Here is a 22,063-nt window from a genome sequence, read left to right as displayed (position 1 = left end):
AGCTGTACCTGCTCTTGTGTTTGATTGAATAATCGGTGGCTGGGAATCTTGGGGGAGACCTTTAGAATTCTTCCTTCACCGCCACCCAGAAAGTAAGTGGTGGGGCAGGGCTCAAGCTCTGCTCTGTGACTGTGGAGCCCATGCTGCCTTCTACCACCCAGCTTGTCTCTGCACTCTTGAGTTCATGTTAAGCCCATAACTATCCTTTGCGGTAGATACTGTAGCTCCCTCTTGAGTTTGGTCCCCAAACTACCCCCTCCTGTGAGTTTCCACCCTAACAGGTGTTTGGCCCATTCTAGGATGAGATGTTGGAATTGGGCCATATGCTTTTCTTCCCCCAGCAGACTCCAAACCCCTGGAGGGCAACATGCCAAGGCTCGAAAGTTGTCCACTACATCACTTTTCCTTTCTGTCTCATAGCTGTACACCTGGTCACCCAGATAAAAATAAAACTTTCTGTCTTCTCTTGCAGCTTGAAATGGCCTTATGACTAACTTCTGGCCAAAGAGCTGTGAAGGGAAATGAGTTATACACTTTCCATGTCAAGCCCATATAGGGGAGGGGTGTGCCCAGGCCCCACCCCTTCGCCCATCGTGAAAAGAGGTGGTGCATCATCTTGGATTGCGTGGGCAGGGCATCTGCCAGGGGGGTGGACCAACCAGTTAGAAGAAGCGAGGGTTGTTGACTCTGGATGTGGCATCCAGTGTCAGGTCTGTCACCTAGTGGAAAAATAGACCTTCATCTTGCTTATGCCACTCTGCTTTTTGGTTCTCTAGGACAAAAGTGAAAACTTTCACTCTCAAACAGCAATATCCAGATTGTTGACTTGTCATACATGCTAATATGCCTTTTAGATGCTCCCAATAAACCCTCTTCTGGGGTGAATCAATGAAGCACAGTATACAAGGTAAAAATATCTTGTGTGTTCAACCACATTTTTCTATTGGACGTGATAACCCCCCTCTTTATTTCTGTTCTCTGATGAAGCTAGGATGAATTGGGAGAGCAGAGATGTGTCTTGATGTCTCTGGGCCATAAGGGGTGGTCAACCTCAAACTCAGTCTTTTCGGGTTCTCTTGGTGGTTCAGACTTTATGGGGGTATCAAACCTGGCACTCCCATCAGCTCCCGGCTCCCCCTTGACATTTCCTTTAGCAGCAGTCAGGCAGGGGCTGGGCAGGTGTTCTTGTGTGGAGTGGGGTTGTGAGGATACAGTCCACCTGTGGTTTGCAACCTTTGGTTTTTGACAGCATCATCAACATGGCCACAGAGTCTCCAGACAGACGGGAGCAGTGTCCACGGAGCATTTGTAGGCACCCAGCGCCAGGCGGAGGGGCCCGGCAGTGACCGTAGGTTCCCCTGGGTGCAGCATTGTTATTCTAAGGCTGTGACACTGCACCAAGCCCCAAGCCCTTCGTTTGAATGCTTGCCTCATCTCTGCACATACCCCCAGTTCTGAGAGCCAGGCCCCTCCATCCCTGGTCATCCCAAAGAAAATCGCTAAGCCCGATGGGCTTTCCCCACTGGCTACCTGCTTTCAGAAATGCATTATTTTCAAAATTCCAAGTGGCAGGTGTTAAATATGTATCAATTACTCAACGTATTTAATTATGGGATTAACGCTGAGACACACTAAAGTATTTAAGGACACATTAAATGTATTATTTTAAAACTGTGATTAACACCGATTTTGGAGCATTTTGGAAGACTAATTAAATGATTGAAAACCACATTCTGGCACTACAATGTTTGCTCAACAAAAGCATTTGTGGAAATTAGGTGTAATTCAACCACCTCATTACACAATTGGTTGTTAAATTCTGTCTCCAGGCATTGGAGGTCATAAAATGAAATAGAGATTTCTAGAGCATGGTTGGGTTCTAGGACAGGTCTCTCCATTCTATAGGGTGTTGTCTTCTTCTGTCACCTTGTCCCCCCTTCCACCCTTCTCCAGTCACATTGACCTTCTACCTCTTTCCCCCACCCCCCAAACCATGCTTCTTTGCACCTCAGTGCATTTGTGCTTGCTTTTCTCTCTGCCTGTGTGATCATTACCGCTGTTCCCTAAATCTGTTTGACTCTTCTCATAGGCATGCGGTAGATTGCACTCCACTGCCCAGCCCCTGGAAGTTAGGCAGCCCTAGTAACTTGCTGTCACTAAAGTAACGTGGGCAGATGGACACGTGTCACTGGTGGGTAGATTTCACAACCTGTTTGGGATTGACCCCCCTCCCTTGTTCTTTGCCATGGCAACTGGAGATTTCCAGCCAGTGGCTTCTCCATCAACCTCAGATCTTGAAGTGAGAAAGATACTTCAGAATACTTGCTTATGCACAAGAAGTATAAATTAGAAACAATTTTTTATTTTATTGTTTTATGCCACTGAGACCTCGGGGTTGTTTTGTCTCGCAGCATAATCTAACGTCTCGGGCAGATACCATCAGGGACACTTCCTTCTGATTTTCCTTTGGCCGAAGACTTCTTACTTTTCAGACTCTTCTCAAGTATCCTGTCCTCAGAAAGGTTCTCTTTGTCCACCTCCCCCACAGCCACTGTTGATCATACTTCCCTGCTTCATTTTCTTCATAGCACTTAAGGCCATCTGACATTATTTTATTTATGTACTTACTGCATTTCATTATTTCTGTGATGAATATTTTTCACACAAATATTATTTCTGAAATTAGAATGGATCTTAGGGTCCATAGTATGTCATGAAGGCCACGACATGGTCGAATTGTCTGTGCATGCATGAACCTCAAAAAGCCTAGAATCCAAGCCTGGCATTCCTTTCTGCAGTGAACACATGTAACTGATATGGAACTGACCAGTGTCAGCATACTGGAAGATCCTGGATTGGACAGTGAGCCCTGTTATAACCTCTATGAATGTCATGGTTGTAGGAACGGAGTGAATGATTTGAGCAAATCATTCCTGTTTAGCAACACTGCTGAAGTGGGAACTGAGGCAGAAAAACTGTAAATAACTCTAAAGTCTGCTGAGAGCCCTGTGCTCATGACTTTTAATCCTTTTATGAGTTCTTTAAAGAAATGCTACATCATCAGCGCTATGGATGAATGCACAGAGGATGAGAGAGTGTGGAAAAAACCCAGACATTGATGAGCCTGAGTTGAAAAGTGATTCAGAAGAGTTGGACTCAGTATAAAGAAGTTTGAGGAATAACAACCAATTTATTTCCCTTGTATTTTCATTTTTATGTATGCACAATAGTAATACGTGATAAAAATCTGTCTAATTAAGTCTCAAAGAACCCTTTCAATAAGTAAAATTAAAAATTCTAAGCGATAAGAAAGCATTGTGTCACGGTTTAATTGGCAGCTTATTTTTCTTTCATAGCGGAACAAAAAATAATGGTGCTTCTTGCAATTGTGTGTCTTAGAGTTGATGAAATGTGGTATTTCTGTTGGAGGCTGCTCTTATCACAAAGACATCTGCTGTGTCATTCAATTCAATTTCAGTTGAGCTTAAAGAAGGCCTCTGGCCACTTAGGAAGTTGGCTCATTTGGAATCCAAGGCCCCTGTAATTTTAAATTTGCCCAGCCCTGAGTGGAGAAGAGCTAGTCTTGCTTCTGACCTTCCCTGGGTGGCACCAGGCCTCTCGACACCAGAGGAACGTCCACCCCTGAAACTTGGGCAGGTCTGTGTTACCAACCACAATTATTCTGCTGAATTCATGAATTACCTGTACTTGTATTTAATTAATATTTTTCTTTTGAAGCCTTTTTTCAATAATTATAGACTCAAAAATTGTAGAGAGAAGTCCTGTTGACCCTTCATCCAGTTTCAATGACAACATCTTAATAACTCTGTACAATATCAGAAGTAAGAACTGACATTGTACGATGCAATTAATTATGCTGCAGACCTCATTCAGATTCCACCAGCATTCACATGCACTTGTGTGAGTGTGTGTAAGTCTGTGCAATTTTATCCTATGTAGACACTATCAAGATACAGCTGCCTGTGCTGCCCCTTTATGATCTCACTTCACTGTTTTCCCCTAACCCACCCCTCCGCTGGCAACCATGTTCTCCATTTCTATAATTTTGTCATTTTGAGAGTATTACATAAAAATTGAATCCTATGGTACGTATTGGCCTTTTGTCCTCAGCACAATGCTCTTGAGATTCATCCAAGTTGTGTGAATCAGGTTTGTTTGTTTGTTTGTTTTGCTTAATAGTATTCCATGTTGTAGATGCACCAGAGTTTGTTGAATCACTTACCTGTTGAAGGACATTTGGGTTGTTTCCAGTTGTTGGCTGTTGCAAATAAAGTACCTATCAACATGCATATAGAGGTTTGTATGTGAAAATAAGTTTTCATTTCTCAGGGATAAATTCCCAAATGTGCAATTGCCAAATTGTCTAATAAATGTATGTTTATTTCCATAAGAAGCCACCAGGATGTTTTTCAGAGTGTCCAATTTCTCAAGTGGGTGATCATGTGTGGGTGACCTAGTTTATCTGCATCTCTGCCAGTATTTGGTATTGTTGGTATTTTTAATTTTAGCTACTCTGATAGGTATGCAGTGATGGTTTTAGTCTGTGTTTCCTGATGGTGTTGAGTGTCTTCTCATGTGCTTTTAGACCATCTGTTTGTCCTCTTGGTGGAGCACCTGTTCATGTCTGATGTCCATTTTCTGACTGGATTTTTTTTAACCATTCAATTTTGAGAGTTCTTTATATATTCTAGATGCTAGTCTTTTATTCAATATATGATTTGCAAATATTCTTTCCAATGTTTAAAAAATAGATAATTTAGAGTAGTTTAAGGTTCACATCAAAATTGAAAGTACAAAGATTTCCCACATACTCCTGGCCCCCACATCTGCATGACCTTCCCCACTACCAATACTCCGCACCAGAAGAGGCCATTTGTTACAACTGATGAACGCACACTGATACATCATCATCACTTAAAGTCTATAGTTTAAAATAAGGTCACTCTTGGTGGTGTGCATCCTATTGGTTTGGACAAATGTATAATAGTTTCGCCATTTCCAGAATGTCATATAGTTGGAATCATACAGTGGGTAGCCTTTCAGATTGGCTTCTTTCACTTAGTAACGTGTTTCAGTTTCTTCCATGTCTTTTCATGGCTTGAAGCTCATTTCTTGTTAGCACTGAATAATATTCCATTGTCTGGATGGACTATGGCTTCTTTATTCATTCGCTTACTGAAGGACATCTTGGTTGCTTCCAAGTTTTAGCGATTATGAATAAAGCTGCTATAAATATCTGTGCAGGTTTTTTTGTGGGCATAAGTTTTCAGCTCCTTTGGGTAAACACTAAGGACCATGATTGCTGGATTATTTGTAAGAGTATGTTTAATATCAATAAGAAGCTGTCATTGTGTTCCCACCAGCAATGAATGAGAGTTCCTCACCAGCCTTTGGTGTTGGCAGTGTTCCAGATTTTGGCCATTCTAATACATATACAGTAGCATCTCATTGTTTTAATTTGCAATTACCTATTGACATATGATGTTGAGCATCTTCTAATATGCCTATTTCCACCTGTATATCTTCTTTGGTGAGGTGTGCATTATGGTCTTTAGCTCATTTTTTAACTGGGTTGTTTGCTTTCTTATTGTTGAATTTTAAGAGCTCTTTGTATGTTTTGGATAACAGTCTTTATCAGATGTCTTTCACAAATATTTTCTCCCCATCTGTAGCTTATTTCCTCATTCCCTTTACACTGTCTTCCACAGAGCAAAAGTTTTTAATTAAAATGTCTTTAATTTTAACAAAGTCTAGCTGATTGGCTATTTCTGTCATGGATGGTAACTTTGGTGTTTTATCTACAAGGTCATTGCCAACTCCAAGGTCATCTAGGTATTCTCCTATGTTATCTTCCTGGAGTTTTATAGTTTTGCATTTTGCATTTAGGTCAATGATTCACTCTGAGTTAATTTTTGTGAAGAGTGTAAGGTCCGTGTCTGGATTCATTAAAAACATTTTTTTGCATGTGGATATCCAGTTGTTCCAACATCATGTGTTCAATAAAGCTTCTTTTTCATCCTCTTCAGAGTCTTTTGCAGAGCAGAATATTTAATTTTAATAGTCTAATTTATTCATTTTTTTCTTTTATGAATTGCATTTTTGGTGTCATATCTAAGAACTTTTTGCCTTCACCTTTGGTCCCAAGGCTTTTCTCCCATATTTTATTCTAAAATTTTTTTATTTTTTTAAGTTCATTTATTTTGAGAAAGAGAGTGAGCGGGTGGGGGAAAGGCAGAGAGAGAGGGAGAGAGAGAGAGAGGCAGAGAGAGAGAGAGAGAGGGAAAATCCCAAGCAGGCTCTGTGTAGTCAGCACAGAGCCCGACACAGGCTCAAACCCACGAACCATGAAATTATGACCTGAGCCAAGATCAAGAGTTGGATGCTTAACTGTCTGAGCCATCCAGGTGCCTCTTTTCTAGAACCTTTATGGTTTTATGTTTGACATTTAAATCTACAATCCATTCCAAGTTCCTTTTTGTCTAAGGTGTGAGGTTTAGCATAGATTTTTTTCTTTTTGCCTAAGACATGCAATTGCTCAGCATCATTTGTTGAAAAGATTATCCTTCCTTCATTAAATTGCTTTTGCACCTTTGCCAGAATCAGTCAAGCATATTTGTGTGGGTCTATTTCTGGGTTCTTTATTCTGTTCTATTGATCTATGTGTTTATCTCCATCAATACCACACTGTCTTGATTACTGTAGCTATAGAATAAGTCTTAAAATTAGATAGTATGATTCCTCTGACTTTATTCTTCTTTTTCAAAATCATTTTAGATACTCTGGTTCATTTAGATTTCCATATAAGTCTTCGAATAAAATTAATACTTCTAAGTTAGCTATTAAAATCTATTGAAAAGGGAAACACAAGTTTGATCTTTTAGCTACAGACATACTAAGTGACATCAGAATAAAAATATATCTACTGCAATTTAAAATATTCATTTGTAAGTCATGTGAAATGATCTCTTGGACCACCAGGTTGGTCCAGACCCTCATCTCCTAGCACCACTGTATTGGGAGGGAGGCTCTCCATGGAATGCTAGCTGTGCCCTTTGGAGAAACCCTGTCCCTTGTCTAGGGCTGGCTCAGCAGTGGCTGACTGGCTGCCCAGCAGTTCTCTGTAAGATGGCTTGCAGCTTCTGGGTTAACCCAAAGGTCAAGCTCTGACCAACTGTGAGGCCCCGTATAGACTAAATGAACCAGTTTCTCCCTTGTTCTACTGGAGTGTCAGGTGGAAAGAGTTAGGAATTGGCAGTGGGAATAGGGTGAAAGCCATGAAAAAGCAGAGACACGAGGGAGTGAGGCACACAGGAAGCCGTAGACACCTGTGTGAAGGTTATCCTGTCCGCCATGGCGGAAGCACTGGTGTGCCTCCTCTGGCCTGGCAGCACCCAGGGAAGGTGGGGAACTAGACAACCAGGCATTCCAGCGCTGTCCTAGGTCCTGAACAGTCCTCTTCCCTTGGTAAGACCTCAAGTCCACGGTTGGGATGGTCTAGATACTCTTCTTCAACAATGCCTCCATGCTTAAGGGAGTGTTTCCAAAGCTTGGGGTTCATAGAAACTGTGGGTGGCACAGAACCTGGAGCTGAATAATGATGCACTGCCAAAATGAGAAGTTAGCCTAGCCTAGGCGGGTAGGTGCTTAACACTGAGGCCCTCTTATCCGCTTTTAACAAAGAGAGGTGGCCTTGGCTTTAGAGCTCCTGATGAGCATTACTCTTTTCAGATAGATTTTCATTACATTGTTGTCTTCATTGTAGTTTTTGATAGTAATTTGCTCATGCATTTTTTTTTTCTCCTTGAACACGGCCTAGTATAGAGTACAGGTTCAGATTCTTAGCCAATGACTAACTGAATGAATTGGACGTTTGTTTTTTTTTTTCATAATTATTTGATTTTTTTTTTTTTCCTTTTCTACTCCCTCTGACTCTGAGCCCCATGAAGGCAGGGACGGACTGTGCTTTGCTTTTCCTTCACTGTTTTGTTCGTAGGGCCAAGCAAAGTGCTAGCACAGGAAGCCCTCGAATGCGTGACTATTGCTTGTCTTGGTTAGCAAGCAGACAGGTGAATGAGGAAGGCACGGGAAAGTCAAAACTAACGGCCTGGCCTTGCTCTCTGTTTTGGCTCCCGTAGGAAGCTGATGTAACTGGCTCGTGTGGGCCCAGTGCACTGTCCACGTCAGAAACTTGGCTGGTCATTCCTTCCTCGAAAGCCTCTTTGCAAGGGCGCTGGTCTCTGCACTGATTGCCTCGAACACACCCTGTCTTCCTTCACTCCCATCACAGCCGGCCTGGCCCTACCTGCCTCTCCTGGTTTCACACCCACCTGGGACTTTGCCGCTGGCCAGGAGAAAACCGTTTCCAGGGTCTGGACCCTGAGTCCTGCCTCAGGGTCCCACTGAATGGGGGCCCAGAGTGAGGCCTGGTCAGCTTTTCTTTTTGCCTCTGGGAAGTCAGCTGGAACAGGAGTCTGAACTTTAATTTCACTTTCTCTTTTTGCCGGTCTCTAATAATCTGCCACGTCCTGAGGACCGTACTGCAAGCCTGGCTGAAGATTTCTTCAAAAGAAAACCCCCAACCAGGCCGGACACATTAGTGTTGTCAGCACGACTGTTACCCTCCTTCAGAAGAAAGGTCAACAAATAATTTCAGCTTTGTTTAAAGCCTCTTTAATGGATTCTATAAAATGCTCTAATTACCAATGATTATCCATCGAAGTGCTTGCAAGCTTTTTAAAGCCTTTCTACACCCATTTCACTTTGTTCACACAGAGTTCAAGTTCTCTGGTGTACTTAAGCAAGAGGAGGCATTTCTTTTCTTATTTATTTTTTTGATCATGTAATGTGGAGTGTTTGTAAGGCAGGCAGGCTCTCTCTCGTCTCGGGCTGAAGCAGAGAGCTTTCACTCTACTCTTTATCTTGTTGCCCAATAAGAAATGAACTGCCATCTATACGACATGGAAGTTCTTCTTGTCAAACATACTGTACTTGCCTTCTGGTTTAGTCCGAATCCCATGTGGTGTCTCATCTGAGCCCCACCTCGGGGAACCGGAGGGTCCACTTGGACAGGATTCTCAGCTTCTGCTGCACTACGGACATTTGAGCTGGATCATTCTCTCCTGGTGGCGTTTAGCAGTATCCCTGGATGCTACCCACTGGATGCCAATAGCACTACACCCCCGTTGCGACAACCACAAATGTCCTCAGACCTTGCCAAATGTCCCCTGGGGGGGGGAGGGGTCAAAATTATCCTTGGTTAAAAACTGTTTTTAGAGGAGGCGGCTGAGGCTCAAGGCCCATCAACGGCGGACCGCGGGGCGGGTATCTCCTGGCACGGGGTGGGGGGGGGGGCACGGCAGCCCCCAATCCAGCAGAGCGCGCCACCTCTTCCTCTCCTGTCCCCTGCTCTGCGTCCCGCTGCCTGTCCTGCTGCCCATTTCCAGCATGAACGTCTCCATTCGGCAAAGTTGCCTCCTGGAGGTTAAGGGTTTCGTGTTCGGTTCTTCCGCCTCCGAAGCCTCAGGCTCCCGAGGATCAGACGACGGGTCGGCTTTTCGCACCGCCCAGCAGCGGACGGCGCGCCGGGGGCTCTCAAGCCAGTCGGGGGCGCGTGCCCCACAGCGCCCCGTGAGCTCGCGTGGCTGTGCCCCTGGGCGGGAGGGGCGGGAGTGGAGCCACCGGGCTGGGGGCTAAGTCGCCGACGGCGCCCCTGGAGAACATTCTGCACTCCTCGTGTGTCCCCCGTCCCGCTGGCACCGCGGCCTCGGGCTCACCGCTCACCGCGTGCCGCGCGACCTCACCCCGTGCACCGTGACGCCGCCCCCTCGGCATCTCTCTCCGCCGGCTTCCCTTCCCGCGCAGGTAGTCGACTCCGGCGACAGCTCCACCGCGGGGTGGGCGGGCGGGAGTGCGCGTGCGCGGTGTGCGTGCACGCGCGCACGCGCGCGCCTGCGTCGCCCACCGCCTTTGCGTGCGTGTGCGTTCGTGGTGAGGGGACGGGCGCGTGCGCGTGTCGTGATGGCTGGCGCGGCTCTTCAGGGCCCCGGTGCCCCGTGGGCTAACCTCACGCACGCTTTGGAAACGCTGGGTTGAACAAGTGGGACGGGATTCTGAATTGCAGGACTTCTCAGAGCCTTTAGCTGCTAATGTGCTCCGTGACTCTCATAGGCCAATACCGGATACAACAGTTGCCAAAGTCTTTTGACCACAGGACCCGTTTTCTTTTCACGGCGTACCTTCGCGTCGCCGCTCACGCGATATTCTTCGGGGCGAGTGTCGTCCGGATGGGAAGGCGCACCTGATTCCCCCTCGTTGGCCAGTTCTAAGGGAGCTTTGAGACCAGGAGGGTTAAGAAGGGACCCAGTATGGAGACCCCAACGCCCCTTGGGTTTGATGGCTCCCAAGAGGCTGGATTCTGAGCAGGACCCTGGAGAAGAGGAAGCCTTCCCAAAGCCGTGGCGGTAAGTCTGGACGACCTGACGCGCGCCTGTCCATGTCAGTGGCCGTGGCAGTGAGCGGTGTGGCCGCAGGAGCCGGGGCCGGGGGTCGCGGGGGAGCCCAGAGGGCCACGCGCCCACCCTCCTCCCCCTCCTCCTCCTCCTCCTCCTCCTCCTCCTCCTCCGGGGGAAAGGTGAAAGGGGCCAGAACGCAGGAAGAGAAGGGAAAACAGAAGTTTCCATTTGTACCGGATGGTTTTGTTTTTTTATCTGTTTGCAAATGTTCAGTGTAATGGTTTGAAACCCAGACGTGTAGCTGCCGCCGCCCACACACAGAGCTGCAGTGGCAGTGAGCTTCAGCAGGCAAACCGTATCACCAGCGTCGGCCATTAAACCCGAACCCACACCAGGGCAGGCTGCACACCTACCCCCCGGTGTCCCTCTGCCACCCCCCCCACCAACCCCGGCACCCCCGACACCCACCACCCTCCACACACACGATTTTTTTTTTTTTTTTTTTTTTAAATTTCCAGCACTCGGTTTTCTCTAGAGAAGGCATAGAGAGAAGCAAGGCAGAGATGGGACGAGCAGGGAGAATACTCCTGCTTCATCGGAGCCACCGGTTTTCCGGAGAGCGCGGCAGCCCCCACCTGCCTGTGGACTGAGCACGTGAAGGTGAGAGAGGTCTTTGTGATTTCTTTATGCACCTGGAGGTCTGGGATGCAAGGCCAGATGAAGGGACCTTAATCCTTGAGCCTTGTCTGTTGCCTCCCGAGTGATTATATCAGGCAAGCATGATGGATGCTTCCTTCCAAGCACACGTAGGTCTCTCTGACACAAGCCCCCAGTCAGGTCCCCGTGAGAGCTTTCGAACCAGGGGGCTTCTGGTTCCCCCCTCCTCCACTTTCCAGCACAGCCTCCCAAGCCTGAGCTGTGGAATAAGGTCTGAACCCGCCTTTGGCTTGACCTGTTGATTTCCACCTGAGGCTGCTAACCCTTCCTCCCCGAAGCGAGCGCTGACCCCATTCTTTTGGGGCCGTAGGGAATGGGGCTCCATGCAAGGGGCTTTGGGAAACCTGTTTCCCCGGTGGCCCCAAGCCCAGTCATCAGAAGCAATCAGACCCAGCTGTCCAGCTAATCTGTACGAAATAGGCTTCCTTCCCAGTAGAAATCAACAAAGTTTAAAATAGAAGGGACTGTAATCGGAAACAAAGCCATAGAGTTCTGTGTGTGATGCAACAGGGTAGAAACATCCGCATGGAAAATATTAAGGACAAATTACATAGCTCCCAGCCATGTGAGCCAGGAAAAGAGATGATTTCCTTGCTTATTAAGCATGTTTGTGGGCCGGAGGGTAGCCAAGTGGGGACAACGCTTCGGGAAGGTTTGAACCACACAACACGAAGGAGAGAAGTAGGAGAACAACAAGATGGAGGGAGAGAAAAGAGGCCATCATCTAACGTACACGTAGGAGAGAAACAGATGAAAAAACTCTGAATTCTGTGCAGTCAGGGGATGAATCAGTTGGAATAGATCTATTTTTAGTTTTCAAGATCTGCTGTTACATTTTGCCTGGCATTAATTAGTGTCACAGGCATGTTTCACCCACTGGTTCAGAAGGGCCTTAGCATGTCATTCAAAGCGGGAGACGCCGGCCCTCGTGTATGGGCGCTCTCCAGTCCTACGAGTCTGTCTCCGACACACACGTGTCCAGAATGTTCTGCTCTCTGACCTTGCCCTCTCTGGGCGTATCCGTTAATCTCCTGGCTCCAGCCCTTGGAGGTCTGGCCACTGGCCAAGAGAGAGTTGTGATTTTGCCATGCTTTGTTTTTCCAAAAGGAAAGACTGTGCGAGCTGAAATTGGGGGTGGGGGGCAGAAAAACGATGTTGGATCGTAGCTTAGATAAACAAAACTGGCTTTGGAAGCAACTCTGCCACCCCAGAGAAGAAGAGCGAGGTCCCCGATCTCCAAACAAGGCTGATTTTGATAGAGCAGATTTCATGACCGAGGAACATCTCCCGATGTAGTTTAGACACAGTGTAATATTTTAGCAGGAACTAATTTTGGGGCTAGGTTGATCGCATGTTGGCACGGTCGCATGTGTGTGAAGCTAATTACCCTGAAAAAGCCTGTTGGTGTTTCAGAGCTGAGGCTGTAAACCTGACGAGCAGTTTAAATGTAGGACTTAGCATGGGCGTGGCACCTTGCTTTCCGAGGTGACAACAGGACAGCAGCCAGCTTGAGTCAGAGGCAAGAATGAGAGGTGGAAGGCCAAACGGTAGTGGAGCTGTGGGGACAACTGTTTCTGTATCTTTGCAAAGACGATCCGGTCAATAAGAAAGTGGGAGTACATCAGGGGCCCTGATCAGAAGAGACCCGCCTTCTGTTCTCTGACGTTATTCAGACTGTTCTCCTGCTGTCCTAGAGTCAGACCGCGTCGCCAGCTGCTAACGGTTCAGTGCCACTTGTCAAGGCCTGTGTAGGTCTTCGTGTAGTTTACAGTTCACTTCTGGTTGGCCCATCCAAGACAGGCGCGTGGACGACCTCTTCCGAGCAGGCTGGGAGAGTTCCCAGGGCATGGGGCTGGCCTCTGTGTTGAGTGGAGAAACAGAGCGTAGATGAGCACTGGCCAAGTCAGTTTTCAGTCCTGAAGAAGAGGTGCCCACTGAATTTCTGAAGTTGTTAAGAGCACGGGTCAGAGGGTATGAGGAAGCAGGGCACTGACCTTGGGTGTCATGCCCTGAGGCCCCACCCCTTCCATCCCTCCACCCAGACAGCTGATTCAAGGGTCTTGGGCCCCCCAGTCTCAGTTAAGTGCCTTGGCCCTCCTGACCACCCCATGCCCCTTGAATGCTGCTGGCCACATCCTTCACCAGGGCATCTCTGGCCTGGCATCCTGAGCAGGCACCGCTGGGTTACTCTGGGCTGCGGACACCTGTGTTCAGCCATGGCGAGAGGTCACGAAGGGGGAGGCAAAGAATCGTCTCTATTGGTAATAAGGATCTCTGGCCCCTTTCAGGCCAGCCGTGTCCGTGGCCATGGCTCTGCAAGCTGAGGGCCATCTCAGCATGTCAGATAAGGCAGGTGGCTTTCAGACTTTTGAGACCTGACTTGAGGATGCCATTGGAAATCAAAGGAAATCTTCCTCTGGTGCCCAAAGCCTATAGAGTTCTTTGATTGCTTTGTGATCTCTTTATGCGCGGGGAGGACCGATATACGAGATCAGATGAGATCTTAATCCTTGAACCCTGTCTCAGTGGTGATGAAAGTCCCAACTAGAGAAGGTCCTGTTCCTGCCTCGTGCTGTGTCAGGGAAAGGCTTTACCTGCGTTTCTCCCTTTCATCCTTGCAATGGGCCCGTGAGGCTGGTGTGCTGTCCCATCACTGCTTTAAGGAGGAGGAAACTGCACCGTTCCCCTTTTTAGTGTTTTTATCTTAAAAGTATGAAAAATTTGCGTTGCACTCCATAGTGCATCCATCGATCTTACTGTGAAGTCACACTCACCGCTAAAAAAAAGAAATCTGGAAGGAAAATGGTCACTCCCAAGCGTGGCCCGTGTTCACCTGTAGGGTCAATCGGTGGTCCTTCTGTGGCCCTTCGCCCATTCCAGAAGAACAGGTGTCCCGGCTGGAGAAGCCCGAGCTGAGTCCACTGGAGGGTCAGCCTGCAGCACCCTGGGTGCTGTGCTCTGTGCACATTTTGTGTTTGCGCCTTCCGCGCTTGATGGTGACTCCCAGTCAGAGGTTGGACTCCCCGAGCTGTGTCCCTTCCCTGCCACGGCCACCCCCCCCCCCCCCCCCCCCCGCCGCGTGAATAAGGAATTGGGCACGTGCTCACCCCTGTGCTCTGCAGAGGGTCCCAGGCGACTGGTGTGTGATGGGGAAGCTGGGCAAGGGGCTCGGGGGAGGAGGCTCTTACCCCGTGTGGGGCGGGGCTCTCCTGGGAGCCCCCAGAGGGAGAGCCTCCCTCCCCAGCGGCCCCTGCCCACAGGCCCTCCCTCTTCCTCTGCGACCTGCCATGGGCCTCACATCCTGAGAGGAACCCTAGAAACGGGCCCTGTTGATGCAAACACACGTACCCTTCGCCACAGGAAGCGTCGCCTCACGTTCGCAGCGACAACCACCGGGCTCCTCGCAGAAACCAAAGAGGAACAGATTTTAGATTTTTAACTAAGTTAGGAAACACACGTTCCTCCCTCCCTCCCTCAGCAATTTTCAGTTCACCTCACGTGTAACCTCTGCTCTCCCTGTCCTACACTGGGAAGCCGGGCACTTAGGAAATCAGGTCCGTGTTCTCTGGGTGTAGGTGGAAGCCATGAGAAAAGAGAGTGTTAGGGACAGTGGAAGCCGGTGGGCATCGAGTCCCGGCTGGGGTGGTCACATAAAACAACAGGATCCCCAGTTACAATGTGAGTTCCGGGTATGCAGCCAGATAACGTTTTTGTCTTGCTTTTGGTATAAATGTGTCCTCAGTACTGCACGGGACATGCTCACACTAATGTTTTATTCATCGTTTCTTTGAGATTCAGATTTAACTTGGCACCCGCATTTGTATGTATTCGCTACATCTCGCGACCATAGCACAGGGGGCCCAGCATCCGAGACCCCGAAACTGCATCCGGGAAGAACGTGGGGCCCGCTTCTCCACCCAGACTTCCCCCCGGCCCTCCGATAATAGCGAGGCGGCCCGTCGCACCCTGGCAGGTGCTTGGCAGCAGGCAGATGCCAACGTTTTCTGTGCGGGAAGGGCTCGTTGGGTGCGCCTGCTGGAGGGGTGCCGTTTTATCGGTCGTTCGCGGGGAGACACTGAGGCCCAGGGAGGCGGGTGTGACTTGCTGGGTGCTCAGAGTCAGCTCTTGGCCCGTCTCACCACGTAGTACTTTCTAGTAGTGGGTGGTAAGCAGCACGAATCACTGAGAGAAACCAGGCTTCAGAGGAGCAGTAATGACAGGTTAGCTTGGGAGTGCCCTGTGCAGAGATGGGAAGGCTGTGTCAATACATGCAAATTATATGCAAATACACTTGGCCCCCTTGCAGGCTCACCTACCCGATGGGACCCCCCCGCCCCCCGCCAGCACAGCCCCTGCCACCCTGGGTTTCTGGAAGGGCAGGTGTACCCGGCTGAGCGCTGCTGGGCCCCCGGCAAGGTCCACGTCCCCCGGCGCACGTGGGCCGGGACAGGAGGCGTGTGTGTGTGTGTGCGTGAGCGAGTGCACACACGTGCTCTCTCTGTGCGGATGAAGACGCGAGGGGGCTGGCGTGGAGGTGGATGTGTGGGGCTGGAGGAGGCGTGTTGACATGTGCGTGACTTTGCCGCCTTGAGCTGTGCACGCAGGCTGCGTGGCTCCCGTCTCCTGGGGTGACCTCTCCTGAGGCGGGAGGCAGCCCCTTTCTCTGGGCACCCTTGTGCTGAGATGGCCGGCACTGGATGCTACTGAGGACAGTAACTGCAACCGTCACGTGCCTGTGACGTCTGCCCGGAGGTCGGCCTGTCCCGTGGCGAGCACCTCGTACCTGATTCTCCCGAGTGCCTGTGTGATGATGATTGTCCCCGCTTGACAGGCAGGCGGATACACCGAGGCTTTGACAAGTTTGGTGGCTTGCCCACCACGACTGAGGACACACCCGGCCGAGCTCACCCCCAGAGGCCCCGGGCTCCCGCGGCCCGCCGCCCAGCCAGGTGCATCACGGCCCGCTGAATCAAAGACAGTATTCAGACCTTGATCCTGGGCACGGACTTTCTGAAGAGGGAGCGCCGTCTTGAAAAGTTCTGGGTGGGGGTTTGCGTCAGATGAACTGAGATGGTCTGGGATTTGTATTCTCAGAGTGAAGACGGCTGGCCTCGGACATCGGGGGCGCTGGGAGGCGTTCTCCGAGACGGGGTCTGAGCACAGGGGCTGCTGACGGAGAGGAGGTCGCCCGTCTCTCTTGTTAGCTGAAGCAGGGAGCTCGGTGTCGTGGCGACACGTGCTGGTGGGGCCGGTAGCCTGGGTCTGAATGGCGTCTTTGCTGGCGACTGGCCGAGTGGTTGGCTCCAAGCTGCCTCACCTGCGTGAACCTCCTTCTCCTCTTCTGTAAAGCGGGCGTGTGTAGTGACCGCCTGCCCCCCGTCGTGGCTCGGAGGTGTGGCTGGCCTGTCCCCCCACCAGTGTTGGCTGTTATTAGTCTTTGCTGTGTGCTGGGGGCCGCAAGAGGTCCGGCGGTAGAAAATGTGTGACTCTGACCTTTGAAGGTCCCGGCGTCCAGAGAACCAAGCGTTGGGATGAACAGTAAGCTTTGGGAACGTCAGGCTGGCGGAGTAGGTGCGAGCAGGAGCACAGGGCATGGGGGTGGGGGGTGGGGGGGGGTGTCCTGAGCTGTTCCGCTTGGGGGGAGGGCTCGTCCACTCTTTCACTCCTGCCGGGCGGCGGCCTCGGAGCTGGCGACAAGGTAGAAAGCTCCCCGGCCTGTGGGGTTTGCATCACGAGCAGGCCATGACACCTGTAACGTTCCGTGACAACCGTGGTGAGTCCGGAGGTCCGACTTGGCCTTGGAGCGGGCATCTCAGAAGGCTGCCCTGGGGGCTGGGGACGGGCTGACAGATGAAGGCCTCGCGGGGACGGTGAGGCAAGGGGGAAAGGAAGCAGTTCTGGCTGTGGGGCCCGGTCCTGACTGGGCTGGAGTGTGAGCCGTGGCGAGGCCAGTGCCGCTGGGACGCAGGAACAGGATGCGGGCTTTGGGGAGGGACTCCAGAGGTGACAGAGGCTGGGGCCCTGCGGGTCGTGCAGGCAGAGCAGATCATGGAGTTACGGGACCCCCAAGGGGTTGTTGTCACCGGTGTGAGGTGCTGGGTGTAACCGTGTGTTTGGGGGCTGCCCCTCTGGCCGTGGAGTGGAGAGCGGGTCTGTGAGGGACAAGGGGGAAGGTAGGTACTGGCTTGCGCCAGCCGTGGCCCCACGACCGGACCACAAATCCTTCCTGGCTGCCCTCGTCATCCCCAACCTGCTTGGCGCCTGGAGTGGCGTCTGCACCGACCCCGTTCCTGAGGTCCCCCCTCCCCTGGCCTCCCCTGGTTCTCCTTGGGAGAACGCGTGCGTCGGCTGCTGGCCCACTGGCTCGGAGTTCTTCCCCGCTGCGCCGCGTTCTGCGTGGCCGGACCCGAGAGGAACAGGAAGGAGTCTGCAAGATGTTCAGTGCGCTCAAGATCCGCTGGCTGCCTCTGGAGGAGGTCAGGGCCGCTTCCCGTTTGTTCTCACGGGGCCAGGCGTATCTGCACGGGCTGGGCTTCCCGGGGAGGCCACGAGGTGAAGAGCGTCACTGTGCCGAATGCTGTCCGGGCGGCTTGGGTCTCCCAGCTGCCGGGACCTGATTGGGAGGCTGGCGGGACATGCCTGCCTGTCCCCGTGGGGGGCAGGTCAGAGATGGGGTGTCCCCGCCGTGCTGAGCTGCCGAGGGACAGGGACTCTGCGGGCCAGACCAGCCTCACAGAGGGAACTACCGCCCCATGGCTTCGCGCTGCGGCGAACTCCCTTGAAAAAGCCACAGGTGACACTTGCCCTCCCAAGGCGGCCGAGGCCTTGTTCAGCAGTTACTTATGAAGCACCTACTTGGGGCTGGGCCCAGAAAGTTAGATTTGTGTCCATCTTTTCAAGGAGGGCATAGTGTAGTGAGAGAAAGTGTCATGTCCAGTGGTCCTTGGGGTATACTGTGCTGGGAGCGGGGGGCAGGAGGCAGGAGGTGGAAGCTGCCACGGGGCCCTGGAAGGGGAGGGGGTCCCCGCTGCCCGAGCAAGTTGGGTCATGCCTTGTGGAGGACACAGCATTTAAGCAGCCTGGATCCATTTTTCCCCGCTCAGGGGCAGGGAGGCGTGCACCCAGAGCTGGGCTTCCCCGAGGACGCGCCTCTGCGTGTTCACACGCGTGGGTAAATCCCGTAGAACGCGTGTACGGCCCCTTTCGAACGGGCACCCGTGTGGTCTCATCTCCGAGCAGCTTGACGAGTGCCAGGTTCAGGGCGGAAAACAGTAAGTGATTCGGTAGCACACGTGCTTTGCTAGGAGTTTTGTTTCGGCCCCTGGGGGGTCCCGTATGCTCCACAGCAGCACATGTCAGATTTCTTCTGCTTCCATTCGCTCTCTCTCACGCGGTGTTTCCCTTCTCCAGACTCTGTGAAAAGTTCCTTCCTCTGTTCTGACCCTGCTGTTTCTCTCGGCTGCTCTCCCCACCTTCACACCTCGTCTGATCTTTTCTTACAATACAATTTCTCCTGTGGCCTAAAAAGCTCTGCATCGTCTGTTGTCTGCCCGCCCTCTGCCCTGTCATCCTGCTCTCTCCTCTTTGCTATTATTACTCCGTATGCCCTTGGCCTTCTGCCGGCCTTAACCTGCCAATGGAGTGCTTGCCCCGGGGCCTTTGTACGTAGTGCTCCCTCTGTCTGGAACCGTCGCGCTCGTGTTTCGTCATAGCTGAATCTTTCTTCTATTTCAGGTCTCTTCCCAAGGATGCTCCCCCTTCCCTTTCTCTCACCCCTCATCAACCCATTCCGTTTTTCTGTCTTCAATACACTAATTTTTCTCGGAAATTACCCCACTCATTTATGTGTTTTCTTAGTTATGATTCTCTCTCTCACTATGCTGTCGGCCTCACGAGGGCAGGGACCTTCTCTGTCTTCTTCTCCCCTGATCCTCTGACCTAGAACAGACTTGAGAACCTGGCTGGTACTCAAGAAATATTTGGTGAACGTGTCCCTGTTGAATGCAAATCCCCAGACACCGGGGGGGGGGGGGGCAATGTCGTCATTTTTCATTGCTCTTTTGGGCTAGTATCTGCCTGTTTGGAATTTACCCGTGTTTTCTCCCCAGTTATCTTGATTATGCATCACAGGAAACATGAAAGAGTGTGTTAGTGAAGCCCAAACCCTCTCAAGGCAGCGGGAAGTGAACAGACTGCACGAAGCCAGGACACCTTTTAGCGGTCAGGAAAACAGGCAAGGCTGGGCACACGTGTGCATCGTGTGAGCGTGCGTCTGTGTCTACACACACGTGCAGGTCACACCAGGACAGAATTCGTGACAGCCAGAGCTCGGCATCACGGGTAGTGGCGTGGGCTCTGCTGAGAGGCGTGTTCTGGTCCCCCTTCTGTGATCTTTAAAACGAGGCGGGTGGCAGATCGGCTTTAGCTCGAGTACCGAATCTGGCTGGAGGTCTGGGCAAAGGGGCTTCTGATGCCTGGCTCTGTGGGGAAGAGCACCGTCACCAAGTAGCCATGGGTGTTGTTGGGGAGGGGATACGCCCCTGTACTTGGTGTTCCGGGGTCACGTGATCCCTGCAGTAGCTTTAAGTCTAAATTCCGGGAGCCCTCGTCCTTTGGGAATGGTGGGGGATGGGCTGGGGAACCTGAGCGAAGGGGCCAGTTCTCCCACTTGGGAAGACTGTCTTCAGAGCCTGGTCTTGAGAGATGTGCTGCAGAAGCTCTCTCCTGGAGGGCAGCAAGTGATAGACAACCCCAGGAAGGTCTGGGTGAGTTGTGTGTTTCTCCTGGGGCTCAACCAAAGTCCCAGAAGTTCCCAGCACTTAAAGGCAGGTCCTGCTGGGAGCTGGAGGTCCCCGTGCCTCTGGAAGCGTGACATTGAGGTCATGCCGTCTCTTCCCTCTGGATGTGGACGGTACTCTGAACCCTGGCTTTGGAGGGAAATTGGGTGGCTTACAACTTGAGCTCTTCTTCCTTCCAAAAAGGCTTTGGGGGAACTTATGGTAAGAACACACCCAGGGGGTAGAACAGTGGGAAGTAAAGCCAGAACGTGAGATCAGAGGCCACCGAGAGGAAGAAGAGAAAACCAAATCTCCAGGAAGGTCCAGGGCCTCTCAGGCCAGGACTTGGATTCGAGGAACAATCATCATGTGGTTTCATAAGGACAAAAGGATTCTTGGCTTGGAGAAGTAGTTGGCAGAGGCTAATATACAAATCTGTGTTTTAATCTGTTTATTGAAATGTTTAAACATATTGTTTTTGTAAATACATCCAGAAGACACTGATTAGCCAGTCTCCCAAGGGGTGGGGTGGAGTGGGGTGGGGTCTCAACCCTGCCATTTTGTTTCCCATCTGGACCAGTGAACTCTTCTCCTTAGAGAAAGAAAAAGAAAACCCAAAGTCCTTACATAAGAAACTTTTGGGATTTGGGAGTGGGGGGGGGGGGGGTGGGAAGAAACCAGTTTTTCTTGTTATCGTTGAAGTGTAAGGCTTTTTCTTTCTGCTCTAAAAACTTAATCCACAAAAACTGGGTGACGCCAACGAAATCACTTCAGGTGCTGGAAATGATTTCAGTTTTATGCTCTGTGATTAAAAGTCTGATAGCCAGGTGCGCCTTCCTAAATAGGGATACAATTTGTAGGGAAACAAAACGCCCTGCCTTCCCCTCGCTCTTCGTCTGTCACTCAGGCAGCCAGGGGCGATGGTTTGCGGCAGGCAATTACCGCGGAGAACATCGGGTGTAATGGGCCCTGGGAGGCTCTGTACCTTTCCCCCGACGCCGCAGTCACCGGGGGCGAGGCGCGAGCCGGTTGCGTGGACCGTCTCCATCAGCGCGATGGGAGCTGTTCCGGAAAGGGGCAGGGAAGGGGGGCCCGTGTTCCCAAAGAGCCTTCGCCGCGGCGCGGGGAGCAGACGCTTTGGGGGAGAGCATCTTGTGAGTCAGAGGGACGTCATCTCAGTGAAGTGCTGCTAGTCTCTCTGGACGGAGCCTTTTAAAAACTTGTAACACTAGGGAGTTATCTTCACGGACGTCACAAACGTGTCTGAGGGCCGCATCAGTTATTATTACCGGAATGGCGATAACACGGCTCGGGGGCACGGTACGTGGTGAAAGCAGGTGCATCTGAAGACACGTGTTCTAACTACAAAGATCACGCGCGGCCTGGTGATGAGGGCCGCCGGGGACCAGCCCCTTCCCGTCACGGTGCCCCTGAAGGGAAGGGCGTTGGCCCCCGCCCCCCAGAAAGGCAGTCACGCAGTCTGGGCCGGGGCTGGGCCGGACCTCCCAGCCCAGCGCCCCTTCCACGATCCCACAGCGCCACTCTCCTCAGCGGAAGGAAGGAAGGAGGTGGGGGAGAGCGACACTCTCGGTGGGAATAAAGTTTCCATTTCAATTATTCAGCTGATCCTTGACCCCCATTACCATGGATAATCAAAAGCTGGCTGGATGCATCATATTTTAAATAAAAACATTGTTTAAGTGGCCCCGAGGACGTGCAGACAGATAATTGCATGGGGCACTCGTGCAATTACCCTTTCGGGGGGGGGGGGCACTTTTCTCTCTGCACAGAAACGGGAATGGCGGCCCTTGGCTCGGGGTCACACATCTGTGGAGTGCTCCTCTCCGAAGGGGCTCGGCAGGCACACTTCGTTTCCCATCACATGGGCTGTGATTACAAACCTCTTCTGACAGTGAGGAGAGTGTGTGGGGGACGCTAAGGGGACCGGAACCCGGAGAGGAATAGGCTTAAATGCACACCCGAGTGCACGTGTCCCCAAGGCACCGCGCTGCAAAGTCCCCAGAGCTGCCTCTGCTTGGAGGGTGGGCCTGCCCCCCCACCCCCAGGCTTTCCCTGTTAGGCAGGGTCCCCTGGTTT

At 51.3% G+C, this 22,063-nt stretch overlaps 1 protein-coding gene across 2 annotated transcripts in view; it reads left to right on the top strand.

Annotated features, from left to right (window-relative positions):
* Positions 1-10,052: 10,052 nt before the first annotated feature.
* Positions 10,053-22,063, top strand: part of ZNF831 (zinc finger protein 831) — a 111,826-nt gene continuing 99,815 nt past the window's right edge. The window contains exons 1-2 of one of the 2 annotated variants that reach the window (XM_045444079.1): positions 10,053-10,481; positions 10,991-11,132. The gene's annotated coding sequence lies outside the window, so the exon portion shown is untranslated. Of the gene's footprint in view, positions 10,482-10,972; positions 11,133-22,063 lie in introns of those variants that run through there. The other variant, XM_045444080.1, reaches the window with a different exon arrangement.

Source organism: Leopardus geoffroyi, chromosome A3, assembly GCF_018350155.1.
Source record: "Leopardus geoffroyi isolate Oge1 chromosome A3, O.geoffroyi_Oge1_pat1.0, whole genome shotgun sequence".
In the NCBI taxonomy this organism is placed as follows: Eukaryota; Metazoa; Chordata; class Mammalia; order Carnivora; family Felidae; genus Leopardus; species Leopardus geoffroyi.
Note: the sequence above shows the minus strand (reverse complement) of the source record. Positions and strands in the feature narration are given on the sequence as shown.